At 41.1% G+C, this 19,043-nt stretch overlaps 1 long non-coding RNA gene across 1 annotated transcript in view; it reads left to right on the forward strand.

Annotated features, from left to right (window-relative positions):
- LOC132507559 (uncharacterized) overlaps positions 1 to 12,827 on the forward strand; it is a 38,727-nt gene extending 25,900 nt beyond the window's left edge. Inside the window, exon 2 of the long non-coding RNA XR_009536213.1 lies at positions 10,807 to 12,827. This is a non-coding gene — a long non-coding RNA (uncharacterized LOC132507559). The remainder of the gene's footprint in view (positions 1 to 10,806) is intronic.
- Positions 12,828 to 19,043: the final 6,216 nt, after the last annotated feature.

Raw genomic sequence — 19,043 nt, forward strand, 5'->3', positions numbered from 1 at the left:
AAGGGAGTGGCACAATATATTTATCATGAAAGGGAAGAACCTACAACCGATTACTCTACCCGGCAAGGATCTCATTCAGATTCAATGGAGAAATCAAAAACTTTACAGACAAGCAAAAGCTAAGAGAATTCAGCACCACCAAACCAGCTCTACAACAAATGCTAAAGGAACTTCTCTAAGTGGGAAACACAAGAGAAGAAAAGGACCTACCAAAACAAACCCAAAACAATTAACATTAAAATGGTAATAGGAATATATATATATCGATAATTAACTTAAACGTGAATGGATTAAATGCTCCAACCAAAACACAGGGGCTCACCGAACAGATACAAAAACAAGACCCATATATAGGCTGTCTACAAGAGACTCACTTCAGACCTAGGGACACACACAGACTGAAAGTGAGGGGATGGAAAAAGATATTCCATGCAAGTGGAAATCAAAAGAAAGCTGGAGTAGCAATACTCATATCAGATAAAATAGACTTTAAAATAAAGAACGTTACAAGAGATAAGGAAAGGACTTCCCTGGTGGCGCAGTGGTTGAGAGTCCACCTGCGCATGCAGGGGACACAGGTTCGTGCCCCAGTCGGGGAAGATCCCACATGCTGCGGAGCAGCTGGGCCCGTGAGCCATGGCCACTTAGCCTGCATGTCCAGAGCCTGTGCTCCGCAACGGGAGAGGACACAACAGTGAGAGGCCCACGTACCACACACACACAAAAAAGAGACAAGGAAGGACACTACATAATGATCAAGGGATCAATCCAATAAGAAGATATAACAATTATAAATATATGTGCACCCAACTTAAGAGCACCTCAATACATAAGGCAACTGCTAACAGCTGTAAAAGAGGAAATCAACAGTAACACAATAACAGTGGGGGACTTTAACACCTCATTTACACCAATGGACAGATCATCCAGACAGAAAATTAATAAGGAAACACAAGCTTTAAATGACACAAGAGACCAGATAGATTTAATTGATATTTATAGGACATTCCATACAAAAACAGCAGATTACACTTTCTTCTCAAGTGCACATGGAACATTCTCCAGGATAGATCACATCTTGGGTCACAAATCAAGCCTCGGTAAATTTAAGAATATTGAAATCATATCAAGCATCTTTTCTGACCACAATGCTATGAGATTAGAAATCAACTACAGGGAAAAAGAGCATAAAAAACACAAACACATGGAGGCTAAACAATATGTTACTAAATAACCAAAACATCACTGAAAAAAATCAAAGAGAAAATAAAAAAATACCTAGAGACAAATGACAACAAAAACATGATGATCCAAAACCTATGGGATACAGCAAAAGCAGTTCTAAGAGGGAAATTTATAGCAATACAATTCTACCTCAAGAAACAAGAAAAATCTCAAACAATCTAACTTTACACCTAAAGGAACTAGAGAAAGAAGAACAAACAAAACCCAAAGTTAGTAGAAGGAAAGAAATCATAAAGATCAGAGCAGAAATAAATGAAATAGAAACAAAGAAAATGATAGCAAAGATCAATAAAACTAAAAGCTGGTTCTTTGAGAAGATAAACAAAATTGATAAACCATTAGCCAGACTCATCAAGAAAAAAAGAGAGAGGACTCAAATCAATAAAATTAGAAATGAAAAAGGAGAAGTTTCAATGCACACCGCAAAAATACAAAGCATCGTAAGAGACTACTACAAGCAACTCTATGCCAATAATATGGACAACCTGGAAAAAATGGACAAATTCTAATAAAGGTATAACCTTCCAAGACTGAACCAGGAAGAAACAGAAAATATGAACAGACCAATCACAAGTAATGAAATTGAAACTGTGATTTAAAATCTTCCAACAAACAAAAGTCCAGGACCAGATGGCTTCACAGGTGAATTCTATCAAACATTTAGAGAAGAGCTAACACCCATCCTTCTCAAACTCTTCCAAAACATTGCAGAAGAAGGAACACTCCCAAACTCATTTTACAAGGCCACCATCACTCTGATACCAAAACCAGACAGAGATACTACAGAAAAAGAAAATTACAGACCAATATCACTGATGAATATAGATGCAAAAATCCTCAACAAAATACTAGCAAAGAGAATCCAACAGCACATTAAAAGGATCATACACCATGATCAAGTGGGATTTATCCCAGGGATGCAAGGATTCTTCAATATACACAAATCAATCAATGTGATACACCATATTAACTAATTGAAGAATAAAAACTATATGATCTTCTCAATAGATGCAGAAAAAGCTTTTGACAAAATTCAACAACCACTTATGATAAAAACTCTCCAGAAAGTAGGTATAGAGGGAACCTAACTCAACATAATAAAGGTCATATATGACAAACCACAGCAAACATCATTCTCAATGGTGAAAAACTGAAAGCATTTCTTCTAAGAGCAGGAAGAAGACAAGGATGTCTACTCTTGTCACTATTATTCAACATAGTTTTGGAAGTCCTAGCTATGGCAATCAGAGAAGAAAAAGAAATAAAGGAATACAAATTGGAAAAGAAGAAGTAAAACTGTCATTGTTTGCAGATGACATGATACTATACATAGAGAATCCTAAAGAAGCCACCAGAAAACTACTAGAGCTAATCAATGAATTTGGTAAAGTTGCAGTATACAAAATTAATGCACAGAAATCTCTTGCGTTCCTATACACTAATGATGAAAGATCAGAAAGAGAAATTAAGGAAACAGTCCCATTCACCATTGCCAGAAAAAGAATAAAATACCTAGGAATAAACCTACCTAAGGAGGAAAAAGAATTGTACTCAGAAAACTATAAGACACTGATGAAAGAAATCAAAGATGACACAAACAGATGGAGAGATATACCATGTTCTTGGATTGGAAGAATCAATGTTGTGAAAATGACTATACTGCCCAAAGCAATCTACAAATTCAATGCAATCCCTATCAAATTACCAGAGGCATTTTTTACAGAACTAGCACAAAAAAATCTTAAAATTTCTATGGAGACGCAAAAGACCCTAAATAGCCAAAGCAGTCTTGAGGGAAAAAAAATGGAATCAGACTCCCTGACTTCAGACTATACTACAAAGCTACAGTAATCAAGACCATATGGTACTGGCACAAAAACAGAAATATAGATCAGTGGAACAGGATAGAAAGCCCAGAGGTAAACCCATGCACCTATGGCCAACTAATCTATGACAAAAGAGGCAAGGATTTACAATGGAGAAAAGACAGTCTCTTCAATAAGTGGTGCTGGGAAAACTGGACAGCTACATGTAAAAGAATGAAATTAGAACAATCCCTAACACCATATACAAAAATAAACTCAAAATGGATTAAAGACCTAAATGTAAGACTGGACACTATAAAACAGAGGAAAACATAGGACAAACACTCTTTGACATAAGTCACAGCAAGATCTTTTTTGATCCACCTCCTAGAGTAATGGAAATAACAAAAATAAACAAATGGGACCTAATGAAACTTAAAAGCTTTTGCACAACAAAGGAAACTACAAACAAGACAAAAAGACAACCCTCACAATGGGAGAAAATATTTGCAAATGAATCAACGGACAAAGGATTAATCTCCAAAATATATACACAGCTCATGCAGCTCAATATTAAAAAAACAAACAACCCAATCAAAAGATGGGCAGAAGACCTAAATAGACATTTCTCCAAAGAAGACATACAGATGGCAAAGAAGCACATGAAAAGCTGCTCAACGTCACTGATTATTAGAGGAATGCAAATCAAAACTACAATGAGGTATCACCTCACACCAGTTAGAATGGGCATCATCAGAAAATATACAAATGCTGGAGAGGGTGTGGAGAAAAGGGAACCCTCTTGCACTGTTGGTGGGAATGTAAATTGATACAGCCACTATGGAGAACATTATGGAGGTTCCTTAAAAAACTAAAAATAGAATTACCATATGACCCAGCATCCCACTACTGGGCATATACCCAGAGAAAGTTATAATTCAAAAAGACACATGCACCCAATGTTCATTGCAGCACTATTTACAATAGCCAGGTCATAGAAGCAACCTAAATGCCCACTGACAGATGAATGGATAAAGAAGATGTGGTACATATACACATGGAATATTACTCAGCCATAAAAAGGAACAAAATTGTGTCATTTGTGGAGACGTGGATGGATCTAGAGACTGTCATACAGAGTGAAGTAAGTCAGAAAGAGAAAAACAAATATCGTATATTAACACATATATGTAGAACCTAGAAAAATGGTACAGATGAACCAGTTTGCAGGGAAGAAATAGAGACACAGATGTAGAGAACAAAGGTATGGACACCAAGGGGTGAAAGTGGAGGGGGTGTGGTGGTGGGATGAATTGGGAGATTGGGATTGACATGTATACACTAATATGTATAAAATAGATAACTAATAAGAACTGCTGTATAAAAAAAATAAAATACAATTCAAAAGATAAATACATAAATATTTTTTTAAAAAATATCATTTATAATCTACAATAAGTCTGGAGGAAGGAGGGCCCCAGGGTTGTTTAATTTAGAATTCAATGATGTCATCATCGCATTGTCATTTTGGATGAAACATTTTTCAATTCTGACATCCTCACTCAGCATGTCACGACTGTCTCCATTAGCACCCTTCATGATTCCAAGATTGCTGTTGCAGTTCTAGGCATCTCAGGTGGACAAGGTAAGATCTAGCAGAAGAAGACAGGCCCTATCTTCCCATGTGTCTTTTTTTATCAGGAAATTCTTCTCAGAAGCCCCCCCACCCCTGCCCAGTGGACTTATCCTCATATCTCATTGGCCAGAATCTCATCTTATACCCACCTGTACTCAAATCACCAGTAAGACCAATGGGATTGCCACGACCTGCAGACCTGGTGGGTCTGCAGACCTGGGATAATGAAGTTAAGAAAGTTCTTTTATTTTTAATACGTGACTTTATATACATATATATGTATACACTCACTTATATACACATATATACATCAACTATGTTGAAATACAATCCTCACACTAATATATAACTTTTTTAACTGAAAAAAATATTGATCCTTAACTTTTTAAAAATTGTGATTGAGAGCTGAGGGCCGGACACCAGGGAGGAGATGCACCAGTCCCAAGTGACAGGCAGAGCCCCGATGACATTAAAACAGCCCTGGGGCTAAGTGGAGGTGAGAAACAAAGACTCAGGGAGATTTGGGCTGTGCCTGGGTTCCACAGCCAGCAAGTGACTGAGGCATCACTTCATCCAGTTCTTCTGACTTTAAACCCTTCTGCTCTCTCAAGTGTCGGGTGCCTGCCACAGGTCATTCATAAGGATGTTAATCATTTAGAAGGATGGGAGCCTTCCCTACCTGGAGAATGCTTTTTCCTGAACTCATTGTAAGTCTCTTTTTTTTGTGTGTGTGTGCGGTACGCGGGCCTCTCACTGTTGTGGCCTCTCCCGTTGCAGAGCACAGGCTCTGGACACGCAGGCTCAGTGGCCATGGCTCACGGGTCCAGCCTCTCTGCGGCATGTGGGATCTTCCCAGACCAGGGCACGAACCCGTGTCCCCCGCATCGGCAGGGGGACTGTCAACCACTGCGCCACCAGGGAAGTCCTGAAAGTCTCTGATTTGCCCAAGAAGCAAGAAAATAAATTCTAGACTAAGTGGGAAAATATTCTGCTTGAATAACATATTTATAAGCTCTGGGTGTTGTATCAAAATCCCCACATTGTGGAGAATCCTACTGCCTGCTCCCACTGGCAGAGTATGTGGTTGCCTATATCGTGTGTTTTAAAGTTTGCTAGAAAAAGCTTCCTGCCTCTAAGTATGTTGCCTTAGACTCTGCCATTACAGAATGTAACTTAATGTTAAATAATTTTGCCCTCTATGTTCTTGTGATAGGGGTGAGAACCTCTTTTAAAATCAAAATACTCCTAAGGTGATTTTCAGCTAGAATTGTGTTTGACTTGGTAACAGAGTCTGGACTGAGTTTTACCAGGTGTAGCAGATGCTGCTAGTACCTCACCCATGCCTGTCTATAGGCTTCTCACTGCTACTGAAAATATCCCTCCTGGCTCCCTCCCTATGTGCTACTGAAAATATTATCTTAGAACAGGAGGTCCTGGTAAGGAACGCGGAACTAACAAGCTACCACCAACCAGAAGAACTTGGGAGAGGTTGAAAGGAGAGAGGAGATGCCAGTCCATATGTCCTACCAACCTCCCAGAGTCCTTCTCGCTGGAATCCATCTTGGCTGAGTGATGCACGTGCCACCAGGAAGGACCCTGAGTCAGAATGATCGGCCAGAGACAACCCAGGAACTAATCCCATTACCATAAACCTGAGACTGCAAGCCACGTAGCAGAGCAGTTCTCCTATGTTCCCTTACTCTGCTGCTCTCCCACCAGGCACCCCTTCCCAATAAAGTCTCTTGCTTTGCTAGCAAAAAAAAAAAATTGTGATTGAATACACATAACATAAAATGTAGTATCTTAACCATTTTCAAATGTATAGTTCAATGGCCTTAAGTCCATTCACGTTGATGTGGTACCAACACCACCATCCATCCACAGAATTCTTTTCATTTTACAAAACTGAAACTCTGTACCTATTTTTTTAGAGGGGCCAGCACAGCTCCCCACTCTCCACAGCACCCACTGCTGGGCTCCACCACAACTGAGGGCAGCCAAGGGCCTAGCCAAGGGCTCTTCTCACCAGAGCCTTTCCTAATGGGCCTTCTCGGCTGGGCTCAGGTCTGGCGTGGGGGGCTGGGGGCACTCATGCTGCTACCACTGTTGGGCCACCCACTCTAGATACTCACCCTGGGGCTGCCACTCTCAGCTCCAAACTGCTCGCCCTGGTTTGCCCTCCTGGCTCCCTCCCTATGTGCCTATTAATCAATAACTGCCCCCCCAGCCCCTAGCAACCATCATTCTACTTTCTGTCTCTATGTATCTGACTACTGTAGATACTTCATATAAGTGGAATGATACAATATTTATCCCTTTGTATCTGGTTTATTTCACTTAACATGTCTTCAGTTTCATGCGTATTGTAGCATGTATCAGAGTTTCTTTCCTTTTATTTATTTATTTTTTAAATTAATTAATTTATTTATTTTTGGCTGCGTTGGGTCTTCGTTGCTGTGCCCAGGCTTTCTTTAGTTGCAGCAAGCAGGGGCTACTCTTCGTTGCAGTGCGCAGGCTTCTCATTGCGGTGGCTTCTCTTGTTGCAGAGCACCGGCTCTAGGCGCACAGGCTTCGTTAGTTGTGGCACACGGGCTCAGTAGTTGTGGCTCGCGGGCTCTAGAGTGCAGGCTCAGTAGTTGCGGTGCATGGGCTTAGTTGCTCCGCGGCATGTGGGATCTTCCCGGACCAGGGATTGAACCCGTGTTCCCTGCATTGCCAGGCAGATTCTTAACCACTGTGCCATCAGGGAAGTCCAGAGTTTCTTTCCTTTTAAAGGCTGGATAATATTCCATTGTATTTATTTATCCATTTATTCATCAAAGGACACGTGTTGCTTCTACCTTTTAGCTATTGCAAATAATGCTGCTACAAACATGGGTATATAAGTACCTCTTAGGATCCTATTTTCAATTCTTTTGGGTATATACCCAGAAGTGGAAAGTGGAAATGCTGGATCAAATGCTCAGTCTTTTTTCACCTTTTTGTTTTTTTTTAGGAGCTGCCATGCCATTTTCCATAGTGGGTGCACCATTTTAAATTCCCACCAACAGTGCACAAGGGTTCCAATTTCTCCACATCCACACCAATACTTGTTATTTTCTGTGTTGTTTTTTAATAGTAGCCATCTTAATGGGTACAAGATAGATTTCCATTGTGGCTTTGATTTGCTTTTCACTAACAATTAGTGATGTTGAACATCTTTCATGTTCTTATTAGTCATTTGTATATCTTTTTTAGAGAAATGTCTATTCAAGCCCTTTGCCCAGTTTTTAACTAGGTTGTTCGTTTTCTTGTTGAGTTGTAGAAGTTCTTTATATCTTTTTGGATATTAACTCCTTGTCATATTTATGATTTTCAAATATTTACTTATCAAATATTTATCAAATATTTATTTATCAAATCAAATATTTGATTTTCAAATATGTGACTTTTTTAAAGGTTAAAGGCTCAGGCTGCAGAGCCGATTGCTTAGATTCAAATCCTAGTTGTGCCACTTACTGGTCTGGAGGTGGGGGAAGGGTGAACATCATAAAAAATCCAGGGTCTGCCACCAAGGAGAAAGGGTAACATCAGTTAAGTAGGCAACCAGCAGAGTCCTTTACACAGTACTAGATGTCAAAAGCAGGTAGCTGTAGATGTGGCTTAATGTCAGTTTTCAAATCAAAAGCAAAATGTCAAGTCATGATAGAAGATAGCATTTCATTGAGTCTGACTATGCCAGGTCCTTTACATGCATGATCTCATTTTATTTATCCATTCAACAAGTATTTAATGAAAGCCTAATATGAACCAGTGACTGGTGAGGTGAAAACAAAACAAAGCAAGAAATCAGACATTGTGCCTGCCCTCAAGGAGTTTACAGACTTTGGTGAAAGAATCAAACAAATTACAACAATGTTAAGTGTTATAAAGGACAGGCCCATAGTCCTATGGAAACTGACCTGGTCAAGCAGATCAGGGAAGAAGTAGGTACAATTATTATCCCCACTGGAATGTAAACTCTGAGAGTACAGTGTCCTTGTCTGTCTTATTCACCAATATATCTCTGTTGCCTGGGACAGTGCCTGACACAAAATAGCTCTCAATAAACATTTGTTAAATGTTTCATTTTACAGATGAGGAACTTAAACCTTCATTTTACAGATGAGGAACTTAGATCTCAGAAAGGGTAAGTAATTTGACCAAGGTCACAGTCCTAGTTCATGCCAGGCAGTAAGAACTGCAGCTTGAGCTTTAAACCTTTTAAATAGTTACACATTAAAAAAAAAAAAGAAAACAAAAACACTAATTTGAAAAGACACATGCATCCCAATGTTCATAGCAGCATTATTTACTTTAGCCAAGACATGGTAACAACCTAAGTGTCCATCAACAGATAAATGGATAGAGATGTGGTATATATATAAATGGAATATTACTCACTCATAAAAATGAAATTTTGCCACTTTCAGTGATTTGGATGGACCTGGAGGGTATTATGCTTAGTGAAATACGTCACGCAGAGAAAGACAAATACTGTATGTTATCACTTAAATGTGGACTCTAAAAAATAAGACGAATGAATATAACAAAATAGAAACAGACTCACAGATATAGAGAACAAACCAGCAACTACTATGTATAAAATAAATTAGGTATAAGGATATATTGTACAGCACAGGGAATATAGCCAATATTTTATAATAACTTTAAAAAAATTTATCCTTTTTTTATTTTATTTTTTTTTGGCTGCGTTGGGTCTTTGTTGCCATGCGTGGGCTTTTCTCTAGTTGCAGCAAGTGGGGGCTACTCTGTGGTGTGTGGGCTTCTCATTGCAGTGGCTTCTCTTGTTGCAGAGCATGAGCCCTAGAGCACGCGGGCTTCAGTAGTTGTAGCACATGGGCTCGGTAGTTGTGGCTCGCAGGCTCAGTCGTTGCGGCGCATGGGCTTAGTTGCTCCACAGTGTGTGGGATCTTCCTGGACCAGGGCTCAAACCCATGTCCCCTGCATTGGCAGGAGGATTCTTAACCACTGCGCCAACCAGGGAAGTCCCTTTATAACAACTTTAAATGGAGTATAATCTACAAAAATACTGAATCACTATATTGTACACCTGAAACTAATATAATATTGTAAATGAACTATACTTCAATTTTTTTTTAAGTAAAAGGATTTCCTTAACTCCATCATCCCAGGCCTATAGAAATAAGTATTCTCTTCTTTGGCCTCCTGAAGCATTTATTTCAACTTGCAAGTATGGCCCACATTGTAGAGTACAGTACAGTACTGCAGCAGATTTCACACATGACTATCCACCTACCATCTTCCCAGCTCCAAGCCTCCTTCCCCAAGAGAAATAGTAAACTGTGAGCTATTTAAGAGACAATATCTAAATGTATGCACAGTGCGGTGCTCAAGAATGTAGGCTCAGAGTTCAGACAGACCTGACGAGGAAGCCTGGTTCTGCCGCTTACTAATTATATGAACTTAGGTTCTTTACTTAACCTTTCTAAGCTTCTGTTTATCTGTAAAATAGGGATAATACAACCCGCACCTCACAAGGTTGTTGTAAGGATTGAGACAATGCCTGCAAAGTATTTAGGATAGTGCTTGGCACAAAGTAAGAACTCAGTAAAAGTTTGCAGATATTCTATACTGGAAAAAATAAAACCAACATCAATACCCCCCCACCCCCAACTGGAAGAAAAATTATATGGTGTTTTCTCTAGGGCAGGGATGGGCGGCTTCAGCTACTTCGGTTTTCCTTCATTCAAAATGCCCTACTGGCAGCACTGCCCTGAGCCACAGTCCCTTGTGGAAGGAAGGGATTGACCAGTAAGCGGGTGACCCAAGAGGGTTCCAGAATCACCAAGTTACTCTCCCCTCCCCAGCTCTGAGGGTTCTGTGCTGCTTCTGCTCAGGACCTGCCAGTCCTCCACCTCTTCCCTTCTTTTTTCCCATCCCTCCCTCCCACTTCAAACCCTGGGAAAAAAATAAAGAAAAGCACACCAACCAAGGAGCCTTTTCACTTCATTGTGTTTTCCAGCTAGACCTGAACAGACATCGATCAATTCAGCCCGCTCTCACCCTCCCTCCTCTCTTCTCTCATGTCCTCTTTGTGTTTTTTTTTTTTTCTCTCAGACTGTGTCTTCAGGCTTAGGAAAAAGCAGTTACCTCCCAGCAGCATGAGGATACAAGAAGCTTCAGTTGCCAGTAGCAAACACAACATGATTGTAACAGGTCCCCCTGGCCCTTGGCGCTTAGAAAGGCCAAGAAGCAATGGAACCCACTTGGATTCTCTGAGAAACTCCTCAGCTTGACCACTTCTGTCCCAACCCAGGCTCAGCTGCAACGAGTCACATAGAAAACCTCAATCTCCCACTTCTCTAGCAAAGAACCTTCTGAAGTCCACCCCCATCCCCAGACAAGGGGTTTTCATTCCAAGTTTGAGGAAATCTGGCCAGTTGGACCTGGAATCAACGAAGATGAAGACAGAATACACCTTTTCCATTTCAAAGCAGCCTAGTGGGATCTTGTTTTTTTCCAACAGGGTGACTCCAAACTGGCAGGACTTTCAAAGCTACAATTTCCATGTCCCCAGCCCTCACTAAAGAAAAATGTCCTGGTTAGCTTGGCATGTGTAGAGGTTTTGGTGTGCAAGTGAGAGACGTTTAACGAATAGTTAAACCTGAACTATGAATCAAATTAGTCTAAACAAGATTCTCCCCCATCCCCATGCTGTACTAGTTACCCTACTTAATTCCTACCCTAGACATATATTCAAAAATAACTACTATTTATCAAGTACCCAGTAAGTACCAGGAACTGAACTAAGTGTTTTATTTACTTATATTGACTTATTTTATCTTCACAACTATGCAAGACAGAAATTTGATTTATTGTTTCCTCTGTGAAGAACAGACAGGTTAAGTAATTTCCCCAAACTCAACACAGTTAATAAGCAGCAGAACTAGAGTTCAAATCTCATCTCCAGCGCGATAACATGGATGAATCTCAAAATCATCAATGCAGAGTGAAAGAAGCCGGGGGCGGGGACAGGGGAGAGTGTTTACTGTATGATTCCATGCATATAAAATTACAGAATATACGAACTAATCTATAGTGATAGAAAAGCACATCAGTGAGTATCTGGGATGGGTGGAGGGAAGGGGCACAAAGAATGACAAATCCTTTGTAATCTTTGAATTACAAAGGGGCACAAAGAAACTTTGGGGGATGATGGAAACTGTTTGTAATCTTGATTGTGGTGATATTTTCACAGGTGTACACTTTTATCAAAACTGATCAAATTATACACTTTAAATATGTGCAGGTTAGTGTACTTCAATAAAGTTAGAAAAAAGTACCCCCCAAAACCCCATTTCTTAAATTGTTTCCACAAATGTATTTACTCTTTGATATAATTGATATTATAGGGCCTAGCCTGACTCTGGTTCAGATTTTCATGCTGTTGTCTCTGGGTCCTGCTGGGGTGAGAGGACCTAGCTATTACTGGCTCTTCTCACAAGAAACTCCAGTTGCCAGGATTGTGATTCTAAAAACCTTTTGCTCCACTCACAGTTAGACCTAATATAATGTCAGTGTGATTCTAGTGATGATCTAAAGCAGCAGTTCTCAACCTTTTTGGTCTCAGGACCCTTTGACATTCTTGAAAAGTGTTGAAGATCCCAAAGAGCTTTTGCTTATGTGGGTTATATCTACCAATATTTACCATATTAGAAATTGAAATCGAGAACTTCTATAGATAGTTAATTCATGTTTTAAATAATAAACTCATTACATATAACATAAATGACATATTTTTATTAAAAATAACTATATTTTCCCAAAAAATTAGTGAAAGGAGTAGAATTGTTTTGCATTTTTGTAAATCTATTTAATTTCTGGCTTCGTAGAAGACATAATTCTCATATTTGCTTTTTTATTTAATCTGTTGCAATATCACATAATTCTGGAAAATTCCACCATATACTGGTGAGGGAATAAGAGTGAAATAGGCAAATAAAATCTTAGTATTATTATGAAAATAATTTTGACCTTGCGGACCCCTGAAAGAACCTGGAGGACCCACGGGTCCCCAGAGCATACTTTGAGAATTGCCCATCTAAAGTGTTCAAAACCATAAAGTATTTATTCCAGTTCTTATGTTCCCATCTCCATTATTTTACCTCTCCTCCCCAAGACCCTGTGAAATCCTGAGAGACAGAGGAAGAATCTGGGGCGCAGAGAAACATCAAATGGAAGGTTGTACTAGTAACTCTCCTTCAAAGTCCTTTCCACCCCTGTGAGTCTGAGGCATGGGCTATTTTTCTTTTAAACAAAATCAAGAGAGCCAAAAGCTCAGCAGGGACTAGAAGCACAGGATGCGGGGACTAAAGCGCAACAATGAAAACATCACAGAGTTTCCTTATGACCCCCTCACAGAAAGAGAAACAGCTGCCTCCTCTCTGATTTACCCCATAGAAGGTGTCAGAAGAAGAACCTGGAGTCCTGAAGACATTTCAGACAGATCTCTGCTCTTACCTGTTCCCTAAACAAGGGCCTGTGGGGGCTAAACCAGCTCTGGTCCAAACCCTTAATCCAGATCAAAACTTTGCCCCCTGCCAGGGGGCAGCGGACACGCCATGAGCTCAGGAATCGGTCAATGGGAGTGTGAACATTGTTCCTCCTTCTTACTAGCCATGTAATCTTGAGTACAACTTTGAACTTGGGTTCAACTTTTCTGAACCTCAGCTTCTTCATCTGTAAAAGGGGAATATCTATCATACCCCTCTGAAGGGATTATTGTGCAGATTCAATGAGATAATAATATATGTAAGAGTTCCAACAGAGCACCTGGCACATGACGGAGGCTTACTCTTAGTGACTGTTACATTTTTGCAGAAAAGCAAAGGGCAAGATGGAAATATCACAGCTTCCAGCACCAGATAAGCCTAGGTTCGAATCCTAACACTGGCTTTGGGCAAATCATTTCACTCACCTTGTAGAGTTATTGTGAGGACTGATTGAAACAGTGTCTATAAATTGCCTGGCATCTAGCCCATGCCCTATAGAAGGTCATTGTTATTATTATTGAACATTTGCAGCTGTGGCTACAGGGTCATTAATTTCCAGGGAGAACCCCTCATCCTCAGGATCAGCCCATTTGTGGTCCAGCCCTTAGCATCCCTGGAAACAGGTGAGGATGGCTGGCTCTCAGTCAGTCCTGATAGGACCTTTCCAAAGGAGTTAACCCAGTCTTCACTTGACATTTCCCGTCTCCTAAATGTCCACCAACCGGGGGTGTTGTGCAGAGGTCATAAAATAATAGGAGAGTTAATGTCTCCCAAGACAGAGGGAGCACAGTCACTGCATGTAAAAACCACCCTGTACAGAAGAGTAGCTGTACATGAGCTCAGGATTCAAACTCAGATTCAAATCCTGGCTCTACCACGTATTTGCTAACAGCAAGGTCTAGGACAAATGACTTAGCCTTTGTAAAGCCAGTGTCTCATTTATTATTGGGAATAATGATAATACCAGTATTAAACATAAAGAGCATTTAAAATAGCGTATATAGAAAATATTGATAAATTTCACCTATTGGGCTTCCCTGGTGGCGCAGTGGTTGGGAATCTGCCTGGCAATGCAGGGGACACAGGTTCGAGCCCTGGTCCGGGAGGATCCCACATGCCGCAGAGCAACTGGGCCCGTGCGCCGCAGCTGCTGGGCCTGTGGTCTAGAGCCCACGAGCCACAACTACTGAGCCCACGTGCCACAACTGCTGAAGCCCGCGTGCCTGGAGCCCGTGCTCTGCAACAAGAGAAGCCACCGCCTGCGCACTGCAATGAAGAGTAGCCCCTGCTAGCTGCAACTAGAGGAAGCCGGTGCACAGCAACAAAGACCCAACGCAGCCAAAAATAAATAAATAAATAAATTTATTTTTTTTAAAAATTTCACCTATTATCATCACTACCTTCTATTATTGTTACAGCGGCGTTCCAGTATTTTTAAAACAACACAATATGTAGCTCATATTCCCACCTAGACCGTAGGATCACGGAGGGGCAGCACAGTTTTGGAAGAAATTTCCTGTTTTCACTTTACGTACTTTCAGAAGTTTCTTTAGCAAGTACTAACAACTAAGATAACATGGAAAACTTAGCAAAGAGGAGGAGAAATTTTAAAGCTCAAGCTGAGCCCAGCCCCATCAGAAAGTACTAGTCCCGAGCCTCAGAGGACTAGACCATGTGACTGTGGTGCACTTGCACACTAGGATAGTGGAACTAGGAAATCCCGTCTGAGAGAATCAACCAATCAGAAGGCACTCGGGTGAGACCGGTTGTTCTGCCGCTGAGACCACTCTGGGCCCTGAGGAGCCGCATGCCCTGCTTAAAGTCACGCAGAGCCCCTGATGCCTGCACAGTAAGGCTCTTCCTTGAAGAGGGGCCCAGAAAAGAGTTGAGAAAGTGGGAGGAGAAGGGGGGAGTAGCAGTAGCAGAGCTGTGGAAAGGTTGGGAGGAGAGCAAAGACGGGGAGACGGTGTCAGGGCGGGCCCCAGAAGTAGAATGCCTGTGGGGTGGGCGTGGGGCAAAATGAGAGGGTGTGAAGAAAAGATTGCACAGGTGACTGGTAGTTCTGGAACCTGTGCAGAAGGGTCTCCTACTCTCTCCTCCAGTGTGGGCTTGAAAAGGATCAGGCGTGATTATTGAGAGCTCACTGAATGCTACTTTATATACCTTTAATCCTATGAGGGAGGTTGAGTAATTTGCTCCTAATTCCACAGTTATTAATTGATGCAGCCAAATTTCAACCTCAGGTCTGACTCCTAGATCCCTGGCTGTCTTCTGCGAGATGAGCCGAAGGGCCTTCCCAGCTCCACATCTGTACAAGGGACGCACTGAGAGAAAAGACAAGGGAAGAGGAAAAGGATGGCAGTGGGGGGAGATGAGGGAAGAAGGGAGTAATCAAGATACGGAAAAGAAGGGAAGAGTTTGAGAACAGGAGGGAGATAGGAAAAGCGAAGAAGAGAATGGAAAAGGATAGAGTGTGAGGAGGAAGGGGAAGCGTCAAGGGGGAGCAATAGGAAAGGAGGAATCAGGAGAGGAGAAAAGATGGAACCATGGTGGAACAGGGGGTTAAGCCAGAGGAAGAGGAAGAGGGATTGGGGGTGGGGTCTTAGAGGAGTCAGAATCACCTGGAGTATAAGCCTCGGAGCTGAAGGAACAAGGGTTGGAGTTTAGTAGGGATTTGTGGTTTGTTTTTTTCTTGCTGCGAAAGTATGGAGTGTGGAGCTGTCAACAGGCTAGTCAGCTCAGCCAGAGTGTCTGATGGAGGGAAGTTGGAACCGAGGTCAGACGCCTTATGGCCTGTACTGTGGTGTCTCTTAGCTGAGGCTGGGTTGCCATGTTCAGCTTACTGGTGTAACAAATGTGTGTGTGCACGTAGCACCCTCTTCTAGAGTCCTCAGCAGTTTGAGCTGAAGTTCTTCTTTTTATTTTTTTTAATATTTCTTTCTTTATTTATTTATTTTGGCTGTGCCGGGTCTTAGTTGCAGCACACAGGATCTTTGTTTTGGCATGAGGGATCTTTAGTTGCAGCATGCGAACTCTTAGTTATGACATGCATGCAGTATCTAGTTCCCTGACCAGGGATCGAACCGGGGCCCCCTGCATTGGAAACGTGGAGTCCTACCCACTGGACCACCAGGGAAGTCCCTGAGCTGAAGTTCTCTTCCCTTTGTGGGAAACCAAGCTGTGGTTTTTCAGTTTAAAAAAAAAAAAAAGTTATTTTGTTACTAATGTAATGATTTCACAATGTCTTTATTTTCATTTTTTCTCTAAAGATCTGGACAGATCCTGTGTTTGATCTTAAACACTGTAGACTAGGAAGGGCAGATTTTTCTTTTCCTTCTCGGGTTTTTGCTGAGGCCCTGGGCTTCAGTCTGTAAAAGCAAAGTTATTGGAAGAAGAGGGCATACCAGAAAGGAAAGAGCAATGGAATATAATTCAACAACAAAAAGGAATGAAAGAACTGTTACATGTTATGACATGGATGAACCTTGCAAACATTATGCTAAGTGAAAGAAGCCAGGGACAAAAGACCATATACTGTATGATTCCATTTCTATGAAATGTCAAGCATAGGCAAATTCATAGAGACAAAAAATAGATTAGTGGCTGCCTAGAAGTAGGGGAGGATGTGGGGAATGAGGGAGACTGCTAAAAGGCATGGAATTTCTTTCTGGGGTGATGAAAATGTTCTAAAATTGATTGTGGTGATGGTGCACAACTCCATTTAATTTTAATATATTAAAAACATTGAACTGTACACTTTAAATGGATGGATTGTATGGAATGTGAATTATATCTGAATAAAGCTGTTACCAAAAAGAAAAAGAAAGGAAAAGAAAAGAAAAAGGAGAGAGCAAGGAAGTAGAGGTGGAAAGTATTCTATATCTATTGTAGGGGGCATAGAATGGATCACTCTGGCTGGCATTTAAGGAAGCAGTTAGGAATAAAACTGAGGCCCAATAACAAAGGGCCTAGAACTTCATGTCAAAGAGTTCACACTTGGTCTTATAGCCCTGAGCTGTCCAGTATAGTAGCTACTAGCCATATGTGACTACTGAGCACTTAAAATGCAGCTGTTGCAAATGGAGGTGTGCTGTAGGTATAAAATGCACACCAGATTTTGAAGACTTAGTATGAATGAAAGAATGTAAAGCCTCATTAATAATTTTAAATTGATTACATGTTGTAATAATATTTTTGAAATATTGGGTTAAATAAAATACATTATTAATCTTACTTTTTAGAATCATGTTTATTTTACTTTTTAACATGGCTACTAGAAAATTTCAAATTACGTATGTGGCTCACATTACATTTCGATCAGACAGCGCTGTTATAGAGAGTGGGAAGCCACTGAGGGTTCTTGAGTCAGAGCAAGGGTTGGCAAATGTTTTCTGTAAGGGGCCAGATGGTAAATATGTTAGGACTTGAGGGCCGTACAGTCTCTGTCACAACTACTCAGTGCTGCCATTGAAGTATAAAAGCAGCTATAGACGATGCGTAAGCAAATGAGCATAGTTGCATCCCAATACAACTTCATTTATGGATGCTGAAATTTGAATCTCATATAATTTTCACAGTTCATGAAATATTATTCTTATTTTGATTTTTTCCCCAATCATTTAAAAATGTAAAAGCCATTCTTAGCTTGTGGGCCGTACTAAAAACAGGCAGTGAAAGGGATTTGGCCCACGGACGATAGTTTACCCACCTCCGAGTTAGAGTTAAGCTGAAGTCTCTGAAAATCTCTTGCACCCACTGACACCATTGGTGCTCTCCCCACACACAAGCACACAGTGCTTGGAAAATTCCTTCTCCTTTGCAAGCAGCATGGATTCACATAACATTTGATCTGGAAGGGACGGTAGGGATCATGTCCTCCCACTTTCTCACATTACTTTTGAGGAAACTGAGTCTCAAAGAGGTAAACTCACATAAACAAGGTCACATTGCAGTGAAGAGGTTCCAAATAATGGGAGCTATTGCAAGACTATTAGGCAGCAGCTGGCAAAAAAAGGGAGGGTCTAAGGCCAGAGTGAGTACCTAGGTCCCATTCAGGGACTCTGCATTCTAGCTCATCCATCTATCCACTCATCAATTCTTTCATTCATCACTTATTTCTTGAGACAGTCTGGGTGCCAGGCCCTATGTGAGGCTCTGGGGAACCAGACACAAATTAATTTGGTCACTAACCTTGAGGAACTCATAGTATAGAAAAAAGATATTTTAAGACATATATCCTGGAAGGGTAAGGGTGAGGACCTCTGAGGAGTTATGGCCCAAGCAATGATCAGAAGGCCAAGCGGGACCTAGCCAAGTGAAGGAGAAGGTGGGAAGAGTGTTCTAGGAAAAAGGAACAGCATATGCAAAGACGTGGAGATAACAGTGCACAAAATATTCAGGCAACTGTAAGTAGATCACAGGCGTGGAGCATTAAGTAGGAGATGAAAGTGGGAGGGGTGAGCCTGGAGGTCAGTAGGACCCAGAACATGGAGATCCTCTGTATGAAGTTAAGAAACTTCGTCTTGATCACATTAGGTGGTGAGGAAACACAGAGAAGTTTTAAACAATGAAGTAACACAGTCAGACTGAGTTTTAGAAAAATCACATTGGCAGTTTGCCAGGCAGAGAGGAGAGAAAAATATTCCATGTGGAGGGAACAGCCTGTGCAGGGACTGGAAGAATGCAAGGACCAGTAACATGAGTGATCTGGTGTGACTCAAGCATGCAGTGCATGACAAGGAGTGAGAAGAGATAAGCCTAGGAAAGAAATTGTACAGATGGTGGAAGGTCTTCAGATTCAGG

Source organism: Lagenorhynchus albirostris, chromosome 16, assembly GCF_949774975.1.
Source record: "Lagenorhynchus albirostris chromosome 16, mLagAlb1.1, whole genome shotgun sequence".
NCBI classification, from domain to species: Eukaryota; Metazoa; Chordata; class Mammalia; order Artiodactyla; family Delphinidae; genus Lagenorhynchus; species Lagenorhynchus albirostris.